At 43.2% G+C, this 27,925-nt stretch overlaps 1 pseudogene; it reads right to left on the bottom strand.

Moving 5' to 3' along the window:
• On the bottom strand, positions 1-27,925 carry LOC146862111 (uncharacterized; annotated as a pseudogene).

Genomic DNA, 27,925 nt, shown 5'->3' with positions numbered 1-27,925 from the left:
CTACTTTGGCAGGGCCTCCCTTCCTGTGGCTGCAGCAGATGTTGATGGGCTGGATGTTGTCGGACCACAGAAAGAAGTAGCTGGTGCTGGAAAAGCCCTTCACAGGTGTGTGTGAATGTCCTGCAGCACCCCAATTAGGGAGCTCATTTTTGAGTTGTGGGCCTCTATCTCATGGTGCATGTCCCTCCACAGCTGCTTTATCTCCCTGATTTTGGTGATTACCTGGCCCATCATGCCTTGGGGCTATGATAGGCTCCCAAGACTTGGTTGATGGAGGCCTGGGTATGAGTGACCCCAGTGGACTCACTCTGCTGGCCCACAGTACCCCTTCCATGACCCCTACCCCCACGAGCTTGTGCCCTGGGCCCAGGGTCCCCTCTCCCACTGGGTCCTGGCTCCGCTCTATCTTGGTTGGTGATTGTCACATCAGAATCCAGGAATGTGGGGCACACACTGGTTATAACTGTGCTAGGTACACAGGTTTTGCGGACTAAGGTTGGCCGAGGTGTTGCAGCTGGGGTGGGAGGTGTTGTTAAGGGACCAGTAAGACTCAATGTTGCCTTCTGCCCAGGCTGACCAGATGGACCAGCACCGGTATCCTCGTGCACATCACCAGGAGTGTTGTCATCACTGAGAACTTGATCCTGGGGTGGAGTAGGTGTCTCTTCTGTGGCCTCGCTCTGGACAGGTGCCCTGCCAGATACACCTGTTGTGAAATAGAGAACATTGTTATTGGTGGAAGTGTGGCATCTACATCCAAATGTTTTGTGACACAGTAAGTAGAAACCTAGGTAGAGATTACTATTTTGATACATTTCAGTGGTATTGAACTTGTTAACAAGACATTGGAAGATATTAAATTAATGTACTTGAATTATGCAGCTCATTAGATGTCCTAAGATAGTAAATTTTGGACTAAGGAATAAACATGACATCTCCCAAACATTAAAGCCAACGCAGTGGAGAGGTATGTATTTGACAATTTCAAGGCCCAGCTGTCAACAAAAGAGGTGACCGCACAACTTGGTTGTATATTTAGCATTAGTCATCATGTGAGCAGTGCAGAGCCAATAAGTCACCTGAAACTTCTTAATAGCAGTGTTAACTTCATGCCTTACAAATATGTGACCTACACATTTGGTGCGGTGTCACTCATGCCATCAATAGTTTCAGTCGAGAAGACCAGGACAACATAAAGCTAGGTAGGCAGAAATGTCTCTGAATAGAGCATTGTATGTAGATTGCGCCTTCCGTGAGAATGGAACATCAGTTTTAATATGTCAGACAAGTGAGAATGAGCAGCATCAAAATCTTATCTTGTTTTGATTTACAGAAACAGGGCATCAAGGTAGTTGTAGTGATTTCAACCTCTACTTGCCAATACTTGCAAAATGGTTAGTCTAACATACCTGTTGTCAAAATACAGTTGGGATGGACCATACATTTACATATCAACACATGTCATGGGCCCTGAAATTATGTATTTTTTGAAATACACGTACAGACACCATTACAACATGTGGCATGGAATGCGATTTGATATATGTGATCTTCTGTTCAACAATATACATTAATACAGACAATTCAATCCCTTTGATACTTTGAGTATTGCATGTTAGGAAATGTATACACAACACAATGGACAAAAGCTGAGATGAGAGCAAACAGGACATTGAAGTATTGTGACAGTTAGTGAGGTATACCTTACCAGACTCTACTCCCACAGGTATTCCTGTCAAGCCTTCAGAATATAGGATCTGCAAGACCTTATCCTCCCAGGGAAGTATTTGTAGTGGGGTGCTGGGAGGACCACCACCAGTCCTCTGGGCCTCCAGGTGTTAGCTGGAGACCAGGCAATGCACCTTCTCCCTCAGATTGTTCCACCTCTATCTTATTTCCTCCTGTGTGTGCAAGGTGGTACCTACAGCATTCACTAGGTCTACTATTTGGGTCCATATTTCCCTTGCTGACTGAGAGTAGTATGCTGGGCTTGGGCTCCAAACAATTGTGGCTCTACTCTTTTGATTTCATCCACTATGGCTGACAATTCTGCCACTGAAAAAACGTGGAGTTTTTTGCCTTGCTATATTCCCAAATTAAAGTCAGTGACAATGCAAACAAAAATACAGCAAGGGATGTAAAGAAAATGTACAGAAAAAGTGTGTGGAGTGGTAAAAAGGATGGCAAAAAAAGAGGCCTGCATGGTCTCACCAAAATGTTGGTTCTGAAGAAGTCCCAAACAGCGTGGAGCAATTGTCGGGAGACTCGCAACAACTATTAACAACAGGGTTGCCAATACCAATTGAAGTGCAAGTAAACATAAGAAAAGCCAACGGTGTAGGGGACCCAATTAATCTAGCCCAATCAAATCAACTCCAGCAAGAAACTCCAAAAGTAGGGGTCGACTGGGCTAAAACTACAAGGGATGACAAAATCCTACCCAATAACCAGCAAGTGGATCTTAATTTGTCCAGAACAAATATTATCCAAAAGTTGGACCAGGAGAATTCTAAGCACAACAATGGGTCTCAAAATAATATCGATGAATATATCAGTAAATCAGAAATCTTGCAGCGTTGGAGCGCTCCCAATCAAAAAATTAAACGGAATAGTAGGGTACAATTCACTGGTCTATGCGATAAGGGGCATGATCAGTAAAGTCCTGTAAGCAAAGCCTATAAAGAAGACTAATTTATAAATGGTCAAAGCCAAAGGCCGGGAGTACATGAAATAGGAAACTGGAACTCTGAGTCAATTTTGGATCTATTTTTTAGAACCTCGCAACTAACTCTTGAAGCCTTAACATATCAGTCCAACAAAATGGAAGTGCAAATAGATCTTTTGAGTACTATGGTATCCTCTGTAGTCGGAATTGACCAGAAGATAGCAACATTAAACAATCAAATAATAAGGGCACAAACACAACCAATATCTTCTCATATGGAGTGCAACTGTGCCCCGTTAATCAATAAACTGGCCACAATTCCTGATGTTTTGAAAGCAATAATTGATGATGTGAAAGGGAATTTACTCAACATTGGAAATCAAGCCAGCCGGAGTGATTGCTTACTTAAAGAAATGACGAAAAGTAATGATAATCCTGTAGTTAAAGAAAATGTGAAAGATTCAATAGCCGATAAAACGGATGATCAAGCAGGGATAATTCCATGTTCATCACAATCAACATCTGTAGAGGCATCACCAGAAGTCCATTTAACCAAAAGACAGAGGAAATAACAACAGAAAGCCAGAAATAGTTTCTAAAGTAACAAAAAATTTAATTATCTGGGAAGTCGAGAGAACAAATAGAGGAAATAAATATGAACAAACAGCAAACCAGGAACAAGATGTCAATGAAATGGTACCAGCAAACCCTTTCTATCCTTTATTCAATAAAAAACTGTCAGAAGTACATGCAGGCATAAAAAACAAAGTCTTTAACAAACCAACAGAAAATGTAAATCAGGGTGATAAGGAAAAATATCACCTCTCAGGTATGTCGTATGTGGAAGAAAGTAAAGGAACAGTGAAAAGAAACCAAACGCAACCGGAAAAGAAAAGGTCAAAAAGAGAGAGCACTAGATCGGCTCAAGAGAGTAGTGAATCGCCAGAAAACCGGAGGGACAACAGTTCTCCACGGGATCAGGGAACTGAGGGAAAAAAAAACTTAAACAACAAATATGGTCTCAGGAATTACATAAACATATTGAGAAGCAAATTGTGTATGATCAAGAAAAAGACAAAAATCTTTTACAACAAATTAAGTTACAAAATCCTGGACAAAAATAGGGAGCAATACAGATAATTTTTACGCCTGGATATAAATCTAGGGGTAACACCGATATCTTCAACCGAGGAAACATCTTAAAATTGTGCAAGGCAATACCTTCCTTGGAAAGAATTAGAAGTACTGACATAGAATCAATTGAATTTCTAGCAAGTAATAACAACAATCAAGAATCAACATTGGTAACTTGGACCACACCTACCACTGCTGGTCTTATTAAGAATACAACCTTTTTTTAGCCTGGGGAATAAAAGTAACAATCCCACTCCAACCCTCTTACCTAGCCCATTTATCTCACCAAAATTAAAAAATAAGTTGCAAAAGGGAATAGATAATACCCAGAAATACTCAATATTAATAAATTTGATTGGTGTAACAAATGGGCAAACACTGAGAGCATCGGAAGAGAACAAAGGTGATCCGTCTGATACCGTAACATTTGGCTGGTTAACTGCAGCTCTACATAATGTCAGGGAAGACTGACGAATCATACCTGAGGATCCTACAAGGGGGTCAACAATCCGAATAGATAGAGATAGAATTTGCTCCTGGAATATAAACGGCGTACAATCAAAGATCCAAAATGAGCAATTACCCTCCTGTCAGACCATTTTCAAATCATCTGTCTACAAGGGACCTGGGCAACTGTACCTTTTAGGCTAGAAGGTTACAAGGGCCACTATTCGATGGCCAAGAAAACAAGTAAATATGGCAGATCCTGTGGAGGTTCGGCTATTTTCATATCGACTGAATTAAAAATGGAGAGCTCAAAGCCTAAACGACTGGTTGATTGTCAAAATACGCTACAAAGAACAAAAGATAAAAAGTCTTGTAATAATTACCTATATATTCACCGTGACACTGGTTCACGAAGAACTATGGTTAGCGGCATGTCAACCATGATATTGCATCAATTGGATAATGACATCCAACCAGAGATCATCATCACGGGTGACTTTAACATGAACATGTTGTGGTGTTATGTTAGGGATGCAGAAGTTCAACAACAGAACCATTTATTGTCAATCCCCAGCCTCCCATTTCCAACGGATATTAGGGGAGGAAAGATAGAAAAATCTGGCAAGATTTTTTTAAAAGATTTAGAAACTATAGGATTAAGGGTGCTTAACGGACGATTTCAGCAAGGCTCGCCACCCGCTTGGATGTATCACACAGGCGGCAATCAGCCGAGAATAGATTTTGCAATAGCATTGTTGGACCTACTTCACAAAATGTTGTCTTACCAGATAGGTGGAACGGACAAGAGTGATCATAATCAACAAATTATAGAGTTAATCTTAAATGGTATAAGGCATGAAAAATATATGACAATTCCGGGAGACATACAAATAGTAAATTATAAGAAACTTTAATGGTTAGAATATACGAAAGATTCATTCATAGCCGGTGCACAAGCAATGGCAGAGACATATTTTGAAGGAGACTTCTCTAATGCTATTGAAAAATGGTCCCTCTTTACAAAGAATTTAATCTCTAGTCAGTCTAAAAAGATGGTAATAAAGGGCACCAGAAAAGAAAATCACTGGCAGTGGTTAAAATATCCACTGAATGTCATTTAATAAAAACAGAGTGTAATAGAACCCTAAGACTGGAAAAGAAGTACCTAGGCAATCAAATTTATGGCGAAAAACTTAAAAGGACAAACGCAGAATCACGGAAACTGACCAGGAAGGACAAAATGCAAGGAAAACAAGCGCTATGGGCAAAAGCTTTATATACTTGTAAAAGGATCAACGCAAGAGACTTCTGGGTTCCAGTCAATAATTTGAATAGAGCTAGTAGGAAATCTACTTCTTCAACAGTCGCTGAAACAGAATGGGTTAAGTTTTTAGATATGCATTTGAATCACAATCCAGGCACGGCCATGAATCCCATCGCTCAGATCAGGCTGGAATTTGGCTTCTGCAACCAACAGATTGCAAGGATGGGTCAATATGTAAAGACATGAAAATAAATTAAAACCAATATTAATAATCCCATGTGCTGTCTTCTGTGGCAAGAGATTCAACGGAATCAAAAGTCGTCTTTTTATAAATATGTTCATATGGCTTTGAAAGAATTGTCAATCCATGAGACCTGGGAAATGTCTTTAACCCCACAAGTTCTTAAGAAAATAATTAACAAATCAGAAAAACACCTATCGCTTCTGAAAGTCAAAGAATTGTTGATTAAGCGATCGTATGCATGGATGATAGTGAATGAATACACAACTCTTAAAGTGCAACCATATCGAGAAACAGCGTGGATAGTACAAACCCAAAAATATATTTATGAAAGATTCGGCAACCTGCCAGGCTTAAAACATGCGATGCCTTGGTTGAGACCATCCATGCCGACTCCCTGCAGATTATGCAATTTATAGGAAGAAAACGTTATCCATTTGGTTTGTATCTGTGCAGCAATGACAGCTGAAAGAAAGCGATACCTGAAAAACTGCTTCAGTGATAGAGGTGTTCGAACATGTAGACATGCTATGGTCGTTTGTTTTAGATCAATGGACATTAAAATGAACGCTAATTGTACCAAATTTTTGATACTTGCAAAAAAGAAATTGGACGCCAGTGAATTATGCCGAGAACATTTGGAAGTTTTAAGTAGATAGGGATAAAGTTTGCACTATACAAATGAATTTGAACATAATTAATGAAATCATAATTGCTACTATCCATACTAAGTTGTTGCCTATGGGTCTTTTAGTACTATTTGAGGAAATTGTCCAAAATAAGATTATTAAGAATTTTAGACTTTTTTGTTATGTTTTAAAAGGTGTGTATTAAAGATTGTTCTAATTGTAAGATTTTAATTAATCATACAATATATTTTTAACTTGGTTCTGAATTGCTGTGCTTCAGCTGTGTGGCAAAGGACCATGGACTGAATTGGGGTATGTTTTATAGTCTGATTTGCAGGTGTATTCACTTGGCCAATGGCCATCAGGTGTGTTGTATTAGTATTCATCCATTGTCCACTGTTATGGTGCTTTGCTGAGAGCATACCGTGATGGACAGCCTCCGTCATGGAACTGCTGCAAGGGGACCGCCAGTACAACTGTGTTTTCGTAATCTGCTTGCCAGGAACCCGCGACTCTGACAGCAAGGGAGTACGAATTGCAGTCTGCCACATCACAGGTGGGACACACTCTGTCAACCCGGTCGGCGGTTCAGGCTGCGCGCATTGTAATAGGGCGGGTGAAAGACCGCCAAGTCCATGGTGTACTTGGGACCACCGCCGCGGCGCTATGGCGCTAAGACCCCCAAACTCATAACCAGGCCCTAAATTTGTTTTCATTTTATTGGTAGAATGGACTTTCTATAATTAAGTTGTAGTGGTTAGCTACCACTGCTACAGGCACATAGGCAAGGGCAATCATTTGTTTTTATTTCCTAGACAAATTGTCTGTTTGTTGCATATAATATTTTTTTTTCCAGAGTTTTATTTAGCACAAACTTGATCCGAAGGTATCAGGTATCAGCGCGCTTTCCATGAGCATCAGTGGCATTCCATAAGGACACATTAATTTTTGGGGAGATTAAGTGATTTGCCAAGAATCAGAGGATGTTGAGCGTCATTGCCGAGAATCGAACCCAGTTCCCAGATTTGAGGTTGACCGCCTTTAGACTACATCCACTCCCCCTATTCTATATCCCCTATATTCTAACTCTTTGGTTAGAATGGTAATAAGAATCTTGTATGACTATGTGCAGGTATACTTTAAGGATAGTTTGGATCATGGCTTGTTCAAAATCAATTAGTAGTTGTTTGCTTTAATTTGAATGTGATTTAGCAGTTCATAATAAGTATTATTTAATTAATTAGGTAGTAGAGGGTAAACAATGGATATATTAATGTTTGATATTCACCATGTATAGTTTGAATGTCATATACATCATCTATGTTTGACATTGGGTTTGTTTTAATAAGTTATCTGCTTAGCAAATATTATAATGTGGTTTTCATTGTTGAGATTATCATAGAAGAGGAATTCATTTTTAATTTACAATTGTTGTCAATAATCCTCATACATACAAGTAGGTATGTTTCTTTTATTTCAGTTCTTTCTCAAAGAAATGACCAACACAACTGCACAGCTACAGCATCTAGGATAAACCGAAACTCCTCACATCAACATTCTACTTTCTAAATGACATGTGAGAATTCTGTACTACTGTACACAGTTAAGAGTTAAAGGTAAACACAACACATCTTTCTTATAAATATTGGATAAACTGAAAAAAAATGTACAAACTCAAATAGAAAAACTACTAACCTAAAAATTAATAAAACACTTACATAAACAGTGCAAGTCGTGGTTGACACTCTATTGCCAAACCATATATTTAATTTGCACTTCATTTTTGCCTGTATTATATTGGTCTTTCCATTTTTATTACAACATGTTTTTATTACTATGAAGCGTTGCTATGTACTTTCATGGTCTATCAACCGAAATAAAGTAATGATGAAAATAAATATACTAAAATTATGTACAAACTAGAAATAGAGAAAACTAAACCAAAGGTTAAGTGAAAAATGCAACTTATACAAGTCCCGTAAATATGCTGGGTGTCAGGATTCCTGCCACAGCTCAGATCTCTTGACTTTCACAATATACCGGCATGACTAATATCATTCCTCCCAACACTTATGAATGAACAAATGTCTTGTACCCTGACTTTTGACCATAATACATGCTGTTGGTAATAGATAGCTGCAGCTGGTGTTTCCCGGTTTGTTTGAAAAGGCTTAATAGCTTCTACAAATGTTTTACCATTCATATGCAAGTTCAGGTTTCAGGCCCCACAGAAACATACAAAAAACCCATCAGATCAAGCAACCGGCATAAATTACCTCAATGCAAACCTTCGGAAGACTGACCTCATCAAATTAATCCCCTGCACCTGTTCCTTGCTATAAGCAATTAGAATGTGACCTTTGTGAACACTCTAAAACACCTTCTAAAAGACAGCAGACAATTTACATAAAGAGGCTTAAACAATTTACGATCCCACCTAACACTCTGTGGGTACCAAGTTACTGTGAACAACAATAGTGCACGGACCTGAAGAGCCAGCTCCTTTCGTCCCCCCTTTAAGAAAGTTTAAGACTTTCCTTATGCAAGTTATAGAACTTCCTTGTTTCAGCACAATATTATGATATACAAAATCTTAAAATGCCCCATATATTTCTGTTGTTTGACACGATGCACAGACTCCATAAATTTGTTCCACAGAACTTCCTTTATTTATACATGCTCATCTTCCTAATTTGAATAGAAGAACTTTTTCTTTTTTAATGCAGTTCAAATGCAGCCAACGCATTTCGTCCTATGACTTCTTCAGGATTTCATGGATATGTTCTTCTAATTCAACTAATGTAATCTGGTGATTTGTTTGTTGGACGTACCTTATATAGCGTAAGTTATTTATAACTTCCATCTCTAAGGTATCCACCAAAATATGTGCTGATTTTAAAAAGGATATTGCAAGGTTGCTTAATTTGATTGCGGGTCACAGAAAGAAATTTAATGGAATGTGTTGTCCTTTTTATAAATTCAGTTAGCGTTGTGAGTATGAAGGTTCATACCATATCTATAATCCTGCGGCGTGTGCCGAAGCAAAAGCCTTTGGCTGTGATCTGCATTAAAAAAAAACAACCTTGTGATTTCCTTTTTAAAGCCCTCATCAAACTAATCCCCTGCACCTGTTCCTTGCTTTAAGTGATTAGAATTCGACCATTGTGAACATTCTAAAACACCTTCTAGAATGCAGCCTCATCAAATTAATTATCTGCATCAGTTCCTTGCTATAAGCGATTAGAACACCACCTTTGTGAACATTCTAAAACCCCTCTAGAAGGCAGCCACATAAAGTTCATTATCTGCACCTGTTCCTTGCTATAAACTATTAGAATTCGACCTTTGTGAACATTCTAAAACACCTTCTAGAATGCAGCCTCATCAAATTAATCATCTGCATCAGTTCCTTGCTATAAGCAATTAAAACGTGACCTTTGTGAACATTCTAAAGCATTTTCTGGAAGGCAGCCTCATAAAGTTCATTATCTGCACCTCTTCCTTGTTACAAACAATTAGAATGTGGCTTTTATGACTGTTCTAAAGCAGTCTTATTTAAAAGAGTCCACACTCCTCCCTGTTCGTTTAGCCTCTTTGCTTGCCACTTACCTGTTTCCCGGCTTCCAGGACTCTGTCTTACAAGCTCCCTTGTTCCTTCCACTTTGACCTCACCGCAAAGGACGTCCCACATCAGTCTCGCACCTGGATGGAAAAACAAGAAGAAAAGGAGAGAAGCATTAACAGACTTGATCGTTACGCACTGAACTCAGTCGCAACATTGTGCTTGCAGACAAGGTATCCAGTATTTTTGTTCAACTTGTAATCTCTCTTGGCTGGGCTCTGCCAGAAAGGACTTGGGTGAAGCTAACCCTGTCCAAATGAGCTTGTGGGTTTGTTGCTGAAATAATACTCACTACAGTGGTGAAACTTTGATGAAGAAACCTCTATGGACTATCTAAAAAGAACTGACAACAAAACTAAAGGTTGGTTGTGATATAAAAAGCTTTTGTGAGGTGATACCTTAAAATATATAGCAATACTAGACTAAAGCCTTATTATTTGTTTGTGTATGGATAACATTTCAAATGATACCATTCATCAGACTTGTGTGAAAGCTTGCTGCAGTGTTGGAGTTAAGTAGATGAGCCACAGCATCTTTTGACTCCACACCCTCAGAAAATGTACTCTTACTCTTCTTAACCTTAGTAGGCAACTTCACACATAAAAGTTGTCCCTTCTACAGTTGAAAAGTTTTAGCACCACACTTCTTGTCTTGATACTCTGTAGTTTTCGGGCGCGTTCAAAATATTACCCATAACCACTTCTTGAGACCAATGTTGTAATCTCAATGTCACCAGCCAACGCTGATTACCTTTCATAAAAGCTATCCTTCTGCTCATGATAATGAAAGGAAAATGACCAGTAGACAGGGGGAACATGGCGGCTGGTAGGTAGTAGGTAGTGATGGTCTGGAGCTCTCTAGGCTCCTCTGTGACTCACGATACGACATGCAAGTGTGCAGGAGAGGAAATTAGGGTATTTCACCTTGAAGTGTAGTGAAAGCATTACTGGCAGAATTCTTCCTTGGTCTTCAATGGAAATTTGCACATGACAATCTCACAGGCATGGAGTGGAACCCGGATAGTCTCGTGGATGCTGGTGCTAGGGGTGGTACGAGTGTGTGGGCAGAGGCTGCGTCGCAGCTCAACAAAGGCCTGTAGGCCTCAGTAAGGATTTGTTTCCGGGGCATCTCTGGCAGCTTCAGCAGAGGAATGGGTGTTTCTTTGTTCCTATCCTGGCCGATTGTCAGAGCGTACGTTGAAGGCAAAGAAGATGATAATGGTCCCAAGATTCACATGCGTGCCGCAAGAAAAAAGAGCCGATGAAGAAATTGCTTGCGAGGTGTCTCCAGATCTCCTGCTACAGGTACAAAGACTACAGGTAAAAAGGTAACTTATTTAGTAGCGGGGGGACCAGAACTGGAGGTAAGTACTCAAGAACCACAAACTAACAGGCGTGCTCTAAGGAACAAACATATCTGGGATGAAAGCGGGACAGGTTTCGTTACAGCTGCAAAAACGGCCCTGTAACAAAATCGGCCCCCCAGGGGCCCAAAACTTGACCCAGTCCTGGCAGCCCACTGGAGAAATGCCCACTGCACGCTGCCGCCAGTCCGGCCCTGCTGGGGAGTAAAGGGAGCTAGCTAACAGCAAATCTACCATGGGGAGCCCCTGGCAAGCAATATGTATCTTCTTATATACTTACAATACCACTAGTCACATTCATTTGACCTCCCCAAGAGGGATTCATGAACATGTCTTGTACCTCTAAAACAATAATTAGCTATTAATAACTGTCTACCATGGGTTGAGTGTTCTACCATGCTGAAATGCAGAATACATGGTTGTGCAAGAACAGCTCTAGCAAAAACAAACATTTTATTGGGGATGACACTCAATAACTGCACTCCCACCTACAAAAACTAATTGATAGGGGAAACCTGATATTATAAGAAGGAACTCAGCCTACCAGCTCTCCCTTTTTCACCCTCGAAAACACCCCAGTGAACAGATTAACCCAAAAGAGGCAGGGCGGAATGGTGTAAAGTAGTAGAACATGTTGAGATTACCCCCTCCTTGTGCTCCTATTTGAGGGTCCAGTCAAAAGGAGAAGAGTCTCATATTTTCCCACCCACTCACATCCTGCAGGACCACATAGCAGGATTTGGTCTAAGCTCACAAAGTGACTGGGATGAAATGGGGGGTCACAGGGGGGAGGAAGCAAAAATCTGAGGCCAAGGAGGCACTTGAGGCTAGAATGGGATTCCAGCTACGTGGGTAGAAGATGAGCAGGAACAGGCACAGTCTTTTGTCTCTCAAACTCAAAACCACAGCTCTCAACCTTTAGGGAAAGAAAGTCAGCTAGGGGTGGAGAGGATGCTCACTATTCTGCCAGATGAAGTCAGAAAGAAATATGTGGCATCTGGAAGGAATCAACTAAAAATTCAGGGAGCATGTGATGCTCTAGAATTCAAGATGAACTCCTTAATGGAAAGTATGTGGCAATGGAAACTTACCTAGAAGAGCTTAACAGGGAGGTAGAAACTAAACAAAAGGAGATTCAGTCGCTCAAAATGGGAGATAAAGAGCACCGTGATAAAACTGAAACACTTTGAAATAATGCGAGAAGGAATATTATCAGGGTACTGAATGTCACGGAAGGTCGAGAGGGAGAGAATATCAAATGTTTCATGATTAACCTACTGAAGGACTTCATTCCTGGAACTGATTCATTCACTCTAGAAGAAGACATACAGGGTAGATCCATCAAGATTCTTTCTCTAGAGGACCAGTCAGGAAGAACTCAAGAAGAATTTTGATACATTTTAAATCATACGTTCTCAAAGCAGGGAGCTTTGCGGAAGGTGATGGGTCTTTCTGAATAAGTTCGGATATCTCCAAAGCTGCGCAAGAGAGGCAATGGGAGTTAGGAAAATACATCCAAGAACTCAGATAATTAGGATCTACAGCACAGATGCATTTGCCTGCCAATATAAGGGACCCTAAGGAAGTAGGAATGTTAGTGGAACAGATCAAAGCACACCAGAAACAAAATCTTTTAATGCCGAGTATTAAAGAGAGTTCAAATGGGCAGCTCTCTCATAAATACCCAGTGGATCAAGGAGGGCCCCCCCCCAGGGTGGGAGGGTCACAACAACAACTCACAACAGTGACTGTTTCTTATAATCACTGGGTGTGTGAGCATGTGGGGAAAAAATTTAATTTTTCAAGCCCTCATTTTTAAAGGGATATCATGTAGTCGTGCCAGGAACTCAGTTAGATATAACTCAGTCCCCCCTCCCCAAGTTAATTCATGACAGAGCTGCCAATTGTTAGGCCCCTAAGGATCTTAACATGGAACGTCAATGGCCTCAGGGTTAGAAGTAGAAAGATAAGAATTCCAGAATATCTGAGAACATTGGTAAGTGAAGTTATAATTATGCAGGAGTCTCACATGTTAAAACAGGAATGGGAAGGCATTTTAAAGGGACAAAGATAGGTAGAACACTGTATATGTACTAACCAGTCATGCTGTGTTAAGGGAGTGGCAGTACTTTTAAAGAAAGCTGCCCTGGGGAAATCCATTGTGGACCGCAGGGAGAGATGGGTAATAGTTAAAGCAACTTGGTTTGTCTTTGTGGGTTACTATAGGCCAAATATAGAATATCCTGCCCTTCTTCGAGCACTATATAAACAGTTTCTAGAAGTTAAATTCCCAATAATATTAGGAGAGGACTTTAACGTAATATTAGAGCCTACTCAAGATAAATACACCACTAGAAATATGGCCAATTCACCTAAAATGAGGGCCCTAGTGAAACAGACAATGGGGGACTTAGGTCTTGTTGATATTTGGAGGTTAAAGGGAAGCAAAGTGCAAAGGTTTACATCCCATAACACAAATTATGGGCATTTTTCAAGAATCCATTTATTTCTTGTGGACAGTAGATTTAGTAAAAAAAAAAAAAAAAGTGGAACATAAGGTGGAGCATCCGTCTGATCACTCACCGGTCAGCTTAGAGATTATGTTAGCCAAAGCACCTGATACCCAGAGATGGACAGTAATTCGGGCACTCCTCTTAGACCCACAAATAATAGAAAACCTGAAAGAAGCAACAAAGGAATTCTTTCTTCTAAATACATTTTTAGCCCCTCAACATATTGTTTCGGATTCATATAAAGCCTTCATAAGGGGCAGATTATTTGGCCTATCTGCAACACAGGATAAGGTGACCAAGCCTAAGTTAAGTAAACTTAAATCCACAATACAGAGCTTGCTGAGAGAGGCAGACAGTACCCATAACCCTCAAAAACAGACATTGATAAATGAAGAGCTAAAAAGTTCAAAGCTTGAGTTGGCAATCTACCTAGAGGCAATAACAAGGAAAAAATGGGAGGCTAGTAAACTCTCCTATTATGAGTACAGGGTGGTGGGTGTGGTAAGCTACTGGCCTGGAAAACCAAGGTAGAACATACCAGAAATACTATTAAGTCTATTCTATATAAAGTCACAGGTAAACTACACACTGAGGATGCAGAGATAGAACAGGCCTTTACACACTTCATGCAAACTCTGTACACAGAAAACCTAGGAGTGACGGGAGAGCAGATTAATAGATATCTTGAGGAGATAGAAGTCCTGAGTATACAAGTAGCTTCAAAGGCGGAATTGAACTCTGAGATTAGTGCTGAAGAAGTTTCCAATATCATTTGGAAATTAAAAAGAAGGAAGGCAGCTGGACCTGATTAAGCATGGGTGGTATACTCCCCTTCGCTGGTAGAGTTTTGCCACTCCAGTGGTCTGCTTGGAGAACGGAGTTAAGTCAACTCCATCTACCGTCAGTGGAGCAGAGTTTTACAAGCTTAGGCAGGCTCCTTCCCTGGCCTCACAACCCGCGCCAGTCTGAAGGTGAGCCCCGTATTCCATTGTCAGCATCGGAGGGCCTCCAGCTGGTCCGCAGGGAACAATGTGATGTGTCTCACCCAGTGCGGCCTTCAAAGCATTCAGGGCAGCTCAGCTCTGCCACCTCCAACGCACCAATGCTCCTCTGATGCCTAACTGTCACTCACCACTCGACCGCCGACAACCACAACACACTTTTCTAGGACGCGGATGCTTACCGTGTATAAGTTTTTGAAGTTCCCCAATGCTGTTGTCCAGGCTCCAGCGGCCACCATGTAGAAACATTTCTGTCAGCGCAAAAATCCTCTCGGACATGCTGCTCCAAAGACTCCGGCTCTCTGGCTTGCTTAACAAGGAAGTGAACCTAGGTGATCTTATTTTTCTTTTTTTTTACGGGCACCGGGTGGACGTGAGGACATCACTGTGGGGCATCCAAAATGCAACAGGAACCAGACAAGCAGTGTGCTTCACATCCTCCTGTGTGGAGCAGAAGGGACTGTCCAGAGGCCTCAGGTGCCTCTGCCAACAAACTGTCCCGAGACCGAGATCACGACAACAAGTCGCCATGTCAGGTGCAACGCAGAAGCTTGCGAGGTGAGTGCAGGGTGGAGCGGAACTCCGCTGAATTCCACAGAGTTTTTTTCAACTACGCAGAATTATGCATAGTCCAACTCCGTTAACTCTGCCCACCCTTAGACATGATAGACTCCCAAATGAGATATATATGACTCTGAGTGATGAGCTGATCCCCATTCTAACCGAAGTGCTCAATGGAGTGTTTGTTAAAGGACAGGACCTTCCGCACTCATGGTACGAGGCCACCATCAATATAACTCTCAAATAAAATAAATATCCCAAGGTTTGAGAATCCTATAGGCCAACTTCCTTATTAAAATAGTAATTACAAATGTCTCATACTCCCGCAGCTGCTCATCCACGGGGCTACATTTCCCTGGACCTACGTCAAGAATTCGACTACCTGAAATGGCGTTATACGTTGAGTACACTATCCAAGTTTGGAATTCCGGAGGAGTTCGTGCACTGGGTGTAACTGCTGTATACGAACCTGACAGCGCGTGCATGTACGGGAGACCACATCTCACAACAATACCAGATAGTGTGGGGTACTAGGCAGGGCTGCCCACTCTCACCATTATTATTTATTTTAGCGTTGGAGCCTCTCTTACTTAAGCTCCGTACCATGGCAGGAAACAGAGGGATACGTATAAACAGGGAGGTGCAGATCGTTTCGGGATATGCGGACTACCTCATATTATACTTCAACAATTTGTATGAAGAAATTGACCTAACACCCACTCTTTTTAACACATTCCAATGGCTTTCATGGCTTTACATTAATGAAAACAAATCATATGTATATTTTTTTAATGACATGGCCAGGGCCGAACTAATTCGCATTGGACGCTGGACGTTTCAAACTGCGACCGTTACTTTTAGATATTTGGGCGTCCAGATTTATCGAGATGTGGCAGCTATGCTAGACGGGAATCTGACTCGAGCTATTACAACGCTTAGAAAACAATTAAGGTTCTGGACTTCTTTACCCATATCGATACAGGGGCGCGCAGTCATTGCAAAAATGGGGATGCTCCCTAGGCTGTTATATTACTTCATCAATCTGCCTATAATTATTCCACGATACCAAAGGGGATGATGGACGGAGCGTTTGAGCAAATCAAACACTCAGCCCCAGTCAACTGATCTGGGCTTAATCCATCAACATTCTTTAGCTCACTCCACCACCCCAGTTCAGACATGGCCATATGCAAATCAGTCTGACCCTGTGCCTCATGGGAACAGTCCAGCCGGAACTGCCAAGCCATGTCTTCTCTGGACCGTAAACAAGCATCCTGGGACCGCTTTCGGGTTCATAACCCTCATCAGCCAGGCTATCTTGAATCCAGTGGCAAAGTGAGCAAGGGACCCACGTCTGGGCATACCCTGCCAACTTAGGGCGAACAAAGCGATACCAAATGGGATAATGGACGGAGCGTTTGAGCAAATCAAAAAATGGGGATGCTCTCTAGGCTGTCAAACGTTCCATCCATCATCCCCTTTGGTATCGCTATCATTATTCCACTACAGACGTTTAAGCTACTGGACACTCTTCTAATTGAATTAATATGGGGGTCAGGACGTAGACGCATAGGCCTTCCCAATTTACAGCTGGCTACGAAACAAGGGGAACTGGGAGTTCCAGACCTGCGAACTTACTGCTATGCAGGCCAACTGCAATGGTTAGCGTACTGGATTGCAGGCCCCAATTTGCGAGAAATCACTATGACGCAACAAGCATGGGAACGAGGTGACCTACACGCACTGCTGCTACCAGACAGCAGAATTCCTTCAATGGCGCCGCCACTCTTGCAGACTGCCTTGTTGTATTGGAGGAAGGCAAAGACACCGGCGGCTTGCGCTTCCAACATACCCTTACTGGGACTCCCTCTGCCATCGGGGACGGTAACTCTTAGGCATATAGCGGCATGGGCGGAGACGGGGCTGATCACATTAGGCACGTTCTTTACGAACAGTACACTAATGAATCATGATACATTTGTGAGAGAAACGGGAGTGCCGAATAGATTATTTCTGCTCCATTTATTTATTTTATTTATTTAGAGAGTTTTATATAGCGCTGGCCAGACCCGAGGGTAAACGGGCGCTTTACAACATTGTATCAGAATGTCAAGTGACCATAATAGAACATATTGATTCATGACGAGTACAGTTTAGACATAAAGAGTAACAAATAAACACATAGAGTTCTTGACGAATACACAAAGGAATGAGACAAGGGTTAGGTGACGTATAGGTTCTCTTAGCAAAGTGAGTGTGTGCTGCCCTGAGTGAGATACAGTGCAGAGTGTCAGCTATCCATTCGGGAGAGATCGGTTGAGAAAAAGGTCTTTGAGGTGGCTTTTGAATTTTGGAAAGGAGGGGTTAGTCCTATGGACTGGGATGGAGTTCCAAATTTTGGGCGCATTTCCAGAGAAGGAGCGTAATAGGGCTTTTTGTTTGCGAGTTTTTGGAGGAATGAGAAGTAGAGTGTTAGTCCTGAGGTTCCTCGTCTGACCGGCTTTGTTAAGTTTAGATGTCAGGTATGCAGGTTTACCGGTATGCAGGGCTTTGTGTGTGAGACAGGCTGGTCTGAAGCTGGCGCACATTTCTGTTGGGATCCATTTTAGCTCTCTAAGAGCAGGAGAGATGAAATCATATTTTTTTATTCCAGTGAACATCCTGGCTGCTGCATTTAAAGTAGTTCTGAGGGGAGCTAGGTGGGATTTTGCTGTGCCTGTGAGGGTAGCGTTCCCGCAGTCAAATCTAGATAGTACCAGGGATTGAGTTGCTTGTTTGAGGTCATTAGTAGGTATGAATGGTTTTATTTTGTTGAGCAGTTTTAGGTTAAAAAAAGCGCTCTTTGCCGTTTTCTTGATGTGTTTGACCATGTCTAAGTTTGGGTCCAGACTGATTCTCAGTCATTTTACTGAGTCTGCCGGGGTGAGACTGCAATTGAGAGCGTCAATGGTTTTTAACCATTCTGTGACTTGAGGGGTTTGGTCTTTGTTGGCTATGATGAGGATTTCCGTTTTGTCTTAGTTGAGTTTCAGGTGGTTGAGGGATAGCCAGTGTTTGATTTCTTTTAGGGTGATGTTTAGTCTCTGTATGTCGTCAATGGAGGAAGTTTCTAGGTAGATCTGGGTGTCATCCGCATATAGGTGGAAGGAGATGTTAGCTTTTTTGAGTATAATGGAGAGGGGCTCCATGTAAATGTTGAATAGTGATGGGGAGATAACTGAGCCTTGCTGGACACCCCTGCTCACGTGCAGTTTTTAATTTTTATTCTTTGGGTGTGGTTCTGCAGGAAGGAGGAAAACCACTGTAGGACCACCTCGTATGCTCCGACCCTTTCCCGCAGTACATTGATGAGCAGTTTGTGGTCAACTGTGTCAAAGGCTGCCGATAGGTCCAGGAGAATGAGTAGACAGCATCGATCAGTGGCTAGTGATTTATGAACATCATCAATGACATACAGGATCGCTGTCTCAGTGCTGCACCCTTTTCTGAAGCCTGATTGATGGGGGTCTAGGAGGTTGTTGCTGTCGATGTGTTGGGTTAGTTGCAGGAGGACACATCTTTCAAAGATTTTTGATAAAAATGGGTGATTGGATACAGGCCTGAAGTTGTTGAGATCGTGGGGGTCAGAGCCCGGTTTTTTCAGTAGTGGGGTTACTTGACCAATTTTGAGACAGTCTGGCATATATCCAGTTCATAGAGAGCTATCTATAATCTTGGTCCACAGTGGAGCAAGGCTGAGTTTGAGCTGCTTAACCAGTTGCGCAGGAATGGGGTCCGAGAAGTGTGATGAGGGTTTGGCACTGGTAATCAATTTGATGATCTCTGCTTCAGAGATGGGAGTGAAAGATTTCCAGTTGATGGGTGATCTCTGCTTCAGAGATGGGAGTGAAAGATTTCCAGTTGATGGGAGGGTGCCTGGGTAGGTTGTGGTCTTCTTTGCTGGGTGGCGGGATTATGTTGGGCAATCTGCGGTTGACGTCCAAAGAGAGCTCAATCTTGGTGATCTTCTCATTAAAGAAATTGCATAGTTCTTTGGTGGCCGTCAGTGAGGAAGAGGGGGGCATGGAAGTTTGTTGTCTGATGATATTAAAGAGTTCTTTGGGTTGATTTTTGGCATTGTTTAGTGCATTACAGAAGAATGAGGTTTTTTCGTTCGTGATGTGTTTTTTATATTCCCTGCGTTCGGACTTGAGTAGGTCGAGATGGAGTATGGTCGGGTTGTTTCTCCAGAGTCTTTCTGCAGCTCTTAGTTTTCTTCTTTCCGAGTTTAGGACATTGTTGCATTGTAGTGCAGGATGAGTTCAGTTGTCGAAAGGTCGCATGCAGTAATGGGAAGGAGTGAGCTTACCATTTCTTCTAGGTCGGCAAGGGGGATCTGTCTTAGATTTCTCACCCAATGTGGGGATTCCTGTGTACATGGTAGGTGGTGGCATGTCTGATTGATGTGGAATAGAATGATATGGTGCTCTGACCAGTCAACAGGAAGGATATGTACAATAGTGATTGTGTCTTCGTGAGCTATGATGGCATCTAGAATTGCCCTCTTGTTATGGGTTTGTGCGGTGCAGTGCAGGGTAAGATTATTGTTATGAAGAAGTTCATTCAGGGATTGGATAAGCGAGTTGTCTTCATCGTTCCAATGTAGCTGATGTTGCCTGGTATTATGTTGTTGGAGTCTAGGAGAGAGCAGTGGGTTATCAGGTCTGAAAGGTGTTCTTCGAATGCCTGGGTGTTGCCAGGAAGATGGTAGAGGAGATGGCAGTTTAGGTTTTTTTTGTCGCTCGTCTTATTCATGGCCGTTAGATATTCAAATGAGTTATATTTGAAAGAGTCAGATTCCATTACGGAGATGTTGCTCTTATGGATGATCGCAATGCCCCCACCCCGGTGGTTCGTTCTATCTTTATTGATGATTGAGAACCCCGGGGGGACAAGCATGTCCATGATTGGGGGGGAGGACTCATTCAACCACGTTTAAGTAATCAATGTGATGTCTATGTCATTGGTGAGGATAGTTTCTCGCAGTTCAGTGGCATGCTTGGTGGCCGATCTACAATTAATGAGCATGCATTTGGTCAACCCCTTGTCATTGAGTTTCTTTGTTGGGGGATCATGGGGATATTAGTGAGGACAGCTGGAGGCCTCAGAGTTCTAGGTGGGGAGCGTTCTCTTCCAAGTCCCGTGATCACCTGGATTTTGGAGCCTGAGTTGACCACTGAGGATGCGTTATAGGAGTTGGCAAGGTCAAACGCCTTACTCATGGACATTGCTGCGGTTGTTCTTTTGGATCTTCGAGGCTCATTCAGGAGGGGAGTTGTAGTCCAGCTGTGCCATTGATCCTTGGGTCGTCTTGTGAGTTTAATGTTGGTAACTGTGAGGGCATTGGGAAGGCTCCAGAGGTGATGAGAGGTATGATATGATATTGTTGATGCCCTGTATTACCGTCTCTTGTTGGTTTTCTAGTTTCGTCAGTCTCTGAGTCATGATCAAAGAATAGGGGATGGTGGAGTTCAGGTTTCTGCTTTCCCAAATGGGTCTGTCCAGGGATGGAGATAGCTTGCCGGAGAGAGAGTGTCCCACAGTGTGGGTGTTTGTTAAGTTGCCCTTGGGGGTGGTCGAGGTCATGTGGCGTGGGAAGGCACGTCGTGATTCACGCGTCAATTTTTTGAGAGTTGGTGAAAGGAGAAGGTTAGGAGACAATGACTGAGGGTTAATTACGCTAGCTGCTTGTTGGGAATAGTATTGTGGAGATGTGGGGAGGTGGAGTTCTGCATCGGTTTGGACAGTTTCGGCTGTGGCGTACTGTTGATTGGTTCTGGCTGAGAGGTATGTATTGTGCAAGTCCGGGGAGGAGTGGAAGGGGGAGAAGGTGGAGTCGGGGGTGTAAGTTGGGGTTGGTGTGGTGTGTCATGGGGTTGCTTTGTGAATTCTCCAGGGGGGGTCAGTCTGTTGGTGGCTAGGGGGTTGTTCGAGTGGGCATGTCGGAGATGGGTGAGGGGATTGTGTAGTGTGGGGAAGAGGGCATCGAATGAGTCAAGAATGTCATTGTTGGCTTGGATCAATACTGTACCGTTGCTGTAAATGGTTGCTGAGGTGTTGCCTCTGTGCTTTGGGCGGTTGAAGAGTGAGATCGTCAGTTTGCAGCTGAGAGGGGTGCTGGTTGTTTTGGATATGTGGAGGTGGGTTCTCAAAATGGCATTCCATTCCTCGGGGTTCAGGGTGTGGAATATGAGATCCATTTTCTGCTGGCCTTTGGAGGAGCAGTGATAAATATCTACGAATAATCTTTCCGGGTGTTGTCTGATCATCCTTTGTTTGAAGTTTCTTTTCGCTCTGAGTGAGAGGTTAGGGGGAAGAGGATGGAGAAACAGTTGTGGCTGTGGGGTTTCATGTAGTTCGGTGTAAGGGCGCGGAGGGAAGATGAGGTGATCGGAATCATTTTGTCCCTGTTGTCAGTGTAGGTTGCCACCTAGGTTTTACCTCAGTCTGTCGGTCATAGAGGGTTAGACTGGGAGGCGGGGTTGAGTTTTTTTCTTCTCTTGGTGATCGAGTTAGTGAGGAACGTTAGGCTTGTGGTTGTTCCAGTAAGTGGGTATTATGACAGATTGCAATGTCAAATATAAGAATGGTCCTCTTGTCTTGTCAAGATTGCATTGTCTAGTATAGGATTGGTCCTCAGGAGATGTCAGGTTGACGGTTGTCTTTTTGCTGCGGCGCCAATGATGCTGTGAGGAGGTGTCCGGTGAGCCTTTGCCCACCTTCCCTTCATGACCTGATGAGGCGATCTCTAGGGGAGTTGAGCAGTTGAGGATTTTTCAAGAGGGCCTCCTGGTTATTGTAATCATTAAATTTCACATTCTCCGGGAATGGGTTTGTAATCCGGTATCGCTCCTCGCGCTTTTCATTTCGGATGGCGGTATGGATGTCAAAGGACTCGATGAGCTGCTAAATTAGGGTCAGGTATTAGTGTTCTGATGAGCGTTCATCTAAGTGTCAGGCACCTAAGTTTATATGACCGCAAGTAGGCCTCAAGCTAGAGCTCATAATATAGTTGATCACAGTTAAGCTCACAAATCAGAGGTATCAGGTGTTTAGGTGTCACTCCTCGCGTGGTTGTTAAGAAACAGTGAGATGAGAAAGAACTCGGAAGGTCTCCGCAGCCCTCTAAGTGCCAGGCAACACAGTTTCTACGCCTGCAGGTACTCCTCCGTCTAGAGCTTAAAGAAAAGAACTGATCATAGTTCCGCTCTCCATACAGAAGTAAGAAGTGACCAAATGCCGCTCTGTGGCAAATTTAAGAACCATGCAATGGATTGAATGCACTTGACGAGCCACCATCTTAGGGTCAGGGCCTTTATGTAATAATGAGCGATTCTCTAATTGTCAGGCACCCAAGCTTTCAGGATCACAAGTTGAGTAGAGCTCAAGGTAGAGATAATCAAAGTTCCGCTCACCTTATAGCAATGTTCATTGGTCGAGTACCGCTCTGCATGCATTTGTTAGGGACAGCTTGACGTGGGTAAACAAATTCGAGGAGCCGCCATCTTAAAGTCAGGCATCAAAATTATATTGAGACCACCTTGTCTCATAGACATACAGTGCTGCCTTGTGTCTCCAAGCGATCGGTGTCATGACTCAGTTAGGAGAGCCGTGCTGCGCTCTACTAATAAAGTCGTGCCTCTTCATTGTAGAGGACGCTGCAGCCGTTTTTTGCCTGAGCCTGAGGAGCTGCCATTTTGCGGTCAGGTATCCAGGATATTTTGGATCCGTGCAGGAGTATTTTGTACAGACGCTGGCCGTGCGTCGCGCTTGGCCGCCCCTGGAATCCGGTGCATTACTCGACGTCTCTACTCTTTTCCTCACTCACCGGAGCCGTCTTCCATTTCTGGCTGCAAGCGAGTCACCGGAGCCATCTTCCATCTCTGGTTGCAAGTGAGTGGGAGGCGTAATGCGCTGGAGGGGCTCCTTATTCTATCGATTCTGGGGACAATGCTGGAGCCACTCAAAGTTGTGTACATTACTTCTCCTCATGCGTTACCGGCGCCACCTGTCCAACGTTCCTCGGTCTCACTGGAATTTCTAGCTGCCGTATCCGCTGCCGTATTCTAGCCTGCCATGACCGCCCCTCAGTCAGCAGCTTTCCGGGACTCTAGCTGGATCGATCTGAGGGAGAGTTGGATCCGTCAGTTGTGTGATTTACTGGTCGCACCTCCGGGGCATCTGTTCCAGTCCTGGAGGCAATGACGTGTGGATCGACATCCACTGCCGTTTTCTGCCATGGGCACGCCACTCATTTCATTATATCCCCTCTACTTCATGCTTCGGTGAGACAATGTTGTCCGGTAAGTTCCTGTAGTCTTTGCTTTTTTATCATTGTTGTCTCCATGTTCGTGTGTTCGTACGGGGGGGGCACCAGGATTTACACAGAAAAGTGATCCCGGTGTCCCGGAGCTCCATCTCAGACCTCCTTTCCTTCGGCCATCTTGGAGAAAGTGCACACATCTCTCGTTATGTCCGAACGGTATGGGCCCCAGAAGGAGAGGAACCGTCAACACACGCACTGGTATATATGCAATATTTGAGGGGCAATGGTAGTCACCTGACAAAATGGTTATACCGGGGTATTCGTACAAACACTTTGGTATCACTTCAGACAACCCGTGACAAGTGGGACACGGACATTGGCCATGCGCTCACAAATAGGGAGTGGGAGACACTACTGGAACACCCGCAAAAAGTATCCAGGAATCCCAAATTTAAGTTTATACAGCTTATGATTGTTCACCGGAGGTATTTGACTCCGCACAAACTAAGCTTAATGTTTCCAGATGTAACGGATAACTGCCTCTGATGCCACTGCTCAAATACCGGCTTACTGCATATGTTATGGGACTGCCCGAGATTGAACCATTACTGGTCATCAGTACAAGAACTAGTGAATAGTGTAGCCCCAGTAATGAACACTAGGACATTGGAGTATTGCCTACTGGGATTAGGACAAAAGGGAAAGAAGGGAAGCCCTGCCCGCAAATTTGCTAATCTGGCATTGATATTAGCTAAAAGAAACATAACTATGAGATGGAAGGCCGCCTGATCGCTGATGATCAGATGGGGTAGAGCGGAGGGAGCCGAGCTTAAGTGGGAGGAGCAAAGGGGGTTGCGAAAGATACCCATTTCATTAAAATGAAACGCAATGTTGGAAGAATTTATGGCTATAGATCTGAAGGCATAGACATGGGACACATATGCATGATATAGGCTCGTTCATAGCACTAGGGAGACTACAGCCTGGGAAAGTATAGGCTCTGTGTATGATGCATAACCGTCCCACTCAGGGCAACAAATACAAAAACGAACAGATGATGGACCGGTTTCGGAGGTTCACCCCACATCAGCCTGGATAGCTTGAATCTGGTGGTGTAGTGAACACAGGACCCACATCTGGGCATATCTATCCCACTTAGGACGAGAAAGGAGATGAAGTTTTAAAGATCGAGTGGGTTATTTACAGTTTGGTGGATGTGTCCCGCCCACCCTTTTTATAGAGTGCATATGGTTTGCATACGTCATTTCATGGCTTTCTTCGCGGCTGCAGTGGTTGAAAATGCAGTTTGAAAGCAGTGGGTTAATGAACAACCATTGACTCCTAGCAAAGGAACATCTTCCTGTTGGCTCAGCTCCCATAGGGGCTGGGCACCCATTTATACGAGATCCTGCCAGCAACGGCACGTTGCACCTTGTACAAGCGCAGCTCAAAGTGCATTTTTACTTTTGACTTCCAGAGTTTTAATCTTTATTGCACTCATTACTCAAAAAGTGTTATACATATCCCAGCAGGCAGCACTTTCTGATAATATTGTATCAGTCACAAAGATTGTATGTAGCTGATTGAAGAACCACTGTGCCACCCTAGGTCTCCCAAGGTCGAATGAACTATACTTCACTGAAAAACTTTCAAACGCGAAAAATAAGAAATGTTGTATTCTGTGACAGCCGCACTGAGGCGAGTATTTATTCTAGAAAAATGACAGCTTGGATCATTTTCACCTGTAAAGCTTTCATGGGACTGGTTTAAAATAAAAATTCTTGAATTATGAATACTGAGACCTGTTTTTATAATCTTATCCAAACATATGCCATCTTCCCATCTAAACTTACCCTAGGTAGAAGGAAGGGACTTGAAGGCCATAGCTCTCATGGCTGATTCGGACGATCCACATTCATTTCTTCCATATACATTATTGTAGAGTTCTGCAGGACATGTCATGCCTCAGCCCTTCCCTAGAGGCTGTGCTACCACCCACTTCTCCCCCATCCAACACTGGCGTCTCCAGTCAGGTGACCATGCTAATAAAAGAGGCCGGTGTCGCGCTGGTGCCCAGTACCAGTCACCACTAATGCCAGGGATCACATTACCACAATGATCCTTTTACACAAATTGGCCAGTGTAGATCTCAATAGTACAGCAGGTGCTGTGGCATCCGGGCCAATCGGTTCAAGGGGCCCTCTTGCCCAGTCTAATTAGTGGTTGTTATTTACTACCAAATCAGGGCGTGGGGTCCATATTCCTTCCTTGCATTAGCCATTGCAGGGCTTTAAGTGGGCCAGGTCTCATCAGTTTTTTAAGGGGGCCTCGAAACGGGTCCCTATCGGGCTCTGTTTTGTGCCCTGGCACAGGCGTATGTTCTTTTCCGGACTGCAGTGACAGCAGAACATCGATGTGCGCGTTTTTCCGGACTGTAGTGACAGCAGCACATCGATGTGCGCGTGCTCGCACTACTTACTTCTCACTAGTGGAGAAGTTACAGCGTGCCATCATGCCAGGAGAGTGTTGTAGGGGAAGGGAAATCCTTTAAAGAGAGTCATTTTCTCTCTGGATTTCCCTCGGTTTTTTGAGACTTAGGAGCAGCAACATTGTCGTGGTGTCACCAGGGTTTTAAGTGGAAGCTTTTTAAATATTATATACAAGCCATAGTTGCTGATTATTTATCTCATACAACTGACAAACATCGACAAAGCCAATAGTCCGGACATGTAGGTATGATGCTACTTGTTGTATCATATATCTGGATGCAATGACAGAAACAGCAAAATACAAGTCGGGCGGCACACAATGCTAAACACAGATTTGTAGCTTATGTGTTTTTAAGCCACGCCCTTAATTACATTGACCATTAGCTTTAAGACTTTCGGTATTCACAGAAGGCATTTAGGAGTCCTAAAGTTAGGAGTCCTAACTTTACTACTCCTAAACTGCGAAAAATCCTAACTTTTAGACTTTCGGTATTCACAGAAGGCATTTAGGAGTCCTAAAGTCAGGACTCCTAACTTCTGTGAATACCGAAATGAGTAAGTGCCTTCTGTGAATACCAAAATGAGTAAGTGCCTTCTGTAAATACCAAAATGGTAGTAAGTTTAGGATTTTGTCTTAAGTTAGTTCTGTGAATCGGGCCCTAGGTTTCAATTTATAGTTGTTTGGGGCCCCTGGATCGAAACCCTCTCATTGTGCCAATACACTCTTTTGAACAATTAACGTCCCAAGCAAAGCTCTCGCCTGTGGTCCGTTTATAGGAATGTAGTTCAGTATATCAGCTGCTGCATACACAGTCACTGGTGCATGTTGCACAACTCGATGGGAAACTTTAAATAAACTCTCCCCTGGTTCCATTCCATGGTCTTTAATTATAAATCCTGTTTGAGTTCTATTTATGTCACCTTTGTGAGAAGGCCCGCCCTATGCTTTGAATTTAAAATGGCTCCGACAAAATATTGAAGTCTTTAGTTGAGGCGCCACACAGTGGATTAAAGAATAATTACAAGCATTGATTTTCAAAACTGGTTACAAACTTTTAGAAGACGATCTCCATGGGTACTCGCAAACATTCTCCCAGGGTACAAAACTGGCTCCTTGGTGTAATCAACCACCGGATTTATACATGGTTGGGGGCGGTTTGGGGGCATGAGTGGGAGTAAAGTGGGTGCATGGAAAGCAATGCTTGCACATCTAATGGGGAAATTGCTCAATGCGCAAAGAGGAAACTTAGGATCAGTCCGGGTGTTGTGTAATATTCGGTATCCCCTTGGGATCGTGTATCCACTAGCTTTGGCAGACTTCAGACGTCCTGCCTATTGGCGAGATCAGAGGAGCCCACGATCATCCCCACCCACCTCAGGAGAGCAGAGGCGAGCCTCGGCTTTAGCAGACAGAAGCAGCAGCGCGCCGAGCAGCTGTCACTAATGCACACATCTCTCGGCTTAGCGCTTCGCGCAATAACCAGTCCACACTGATGTTAAGCGTAAAAGGCCATTTATTAGGACAAGGCTGCACAACATATTAAATAACAATAACATCAAATAACCAATACTAAACCCCAAACATCAACCTTTTCATCCACTCACTCCCTTCACACCACTCCAAACTCACCTCTCATTCCAATCCATGCCCCGTTCAGTTCTTCATCCACTTCTTCATTCTTTTCTAGCAT

Source organism: Triturus cristatus, chromosome 2_2 (genome assembly GCF_964204655.1).
Source record: "Triturus cristatus chromosome 2_2, aTriCri1.1, whole genome shotgun sequence".
Taxonomy (NCBI): Eukaryota; Metazoa; Chordata; class Amphibia; order Caudata; family Salamandridae; genus Triturus; species Triturus cristatus.
Note: the sequence above shows the minus strand (reverse complement) of the source record. Positions and strands in the feature narration are given on the sequence as shown.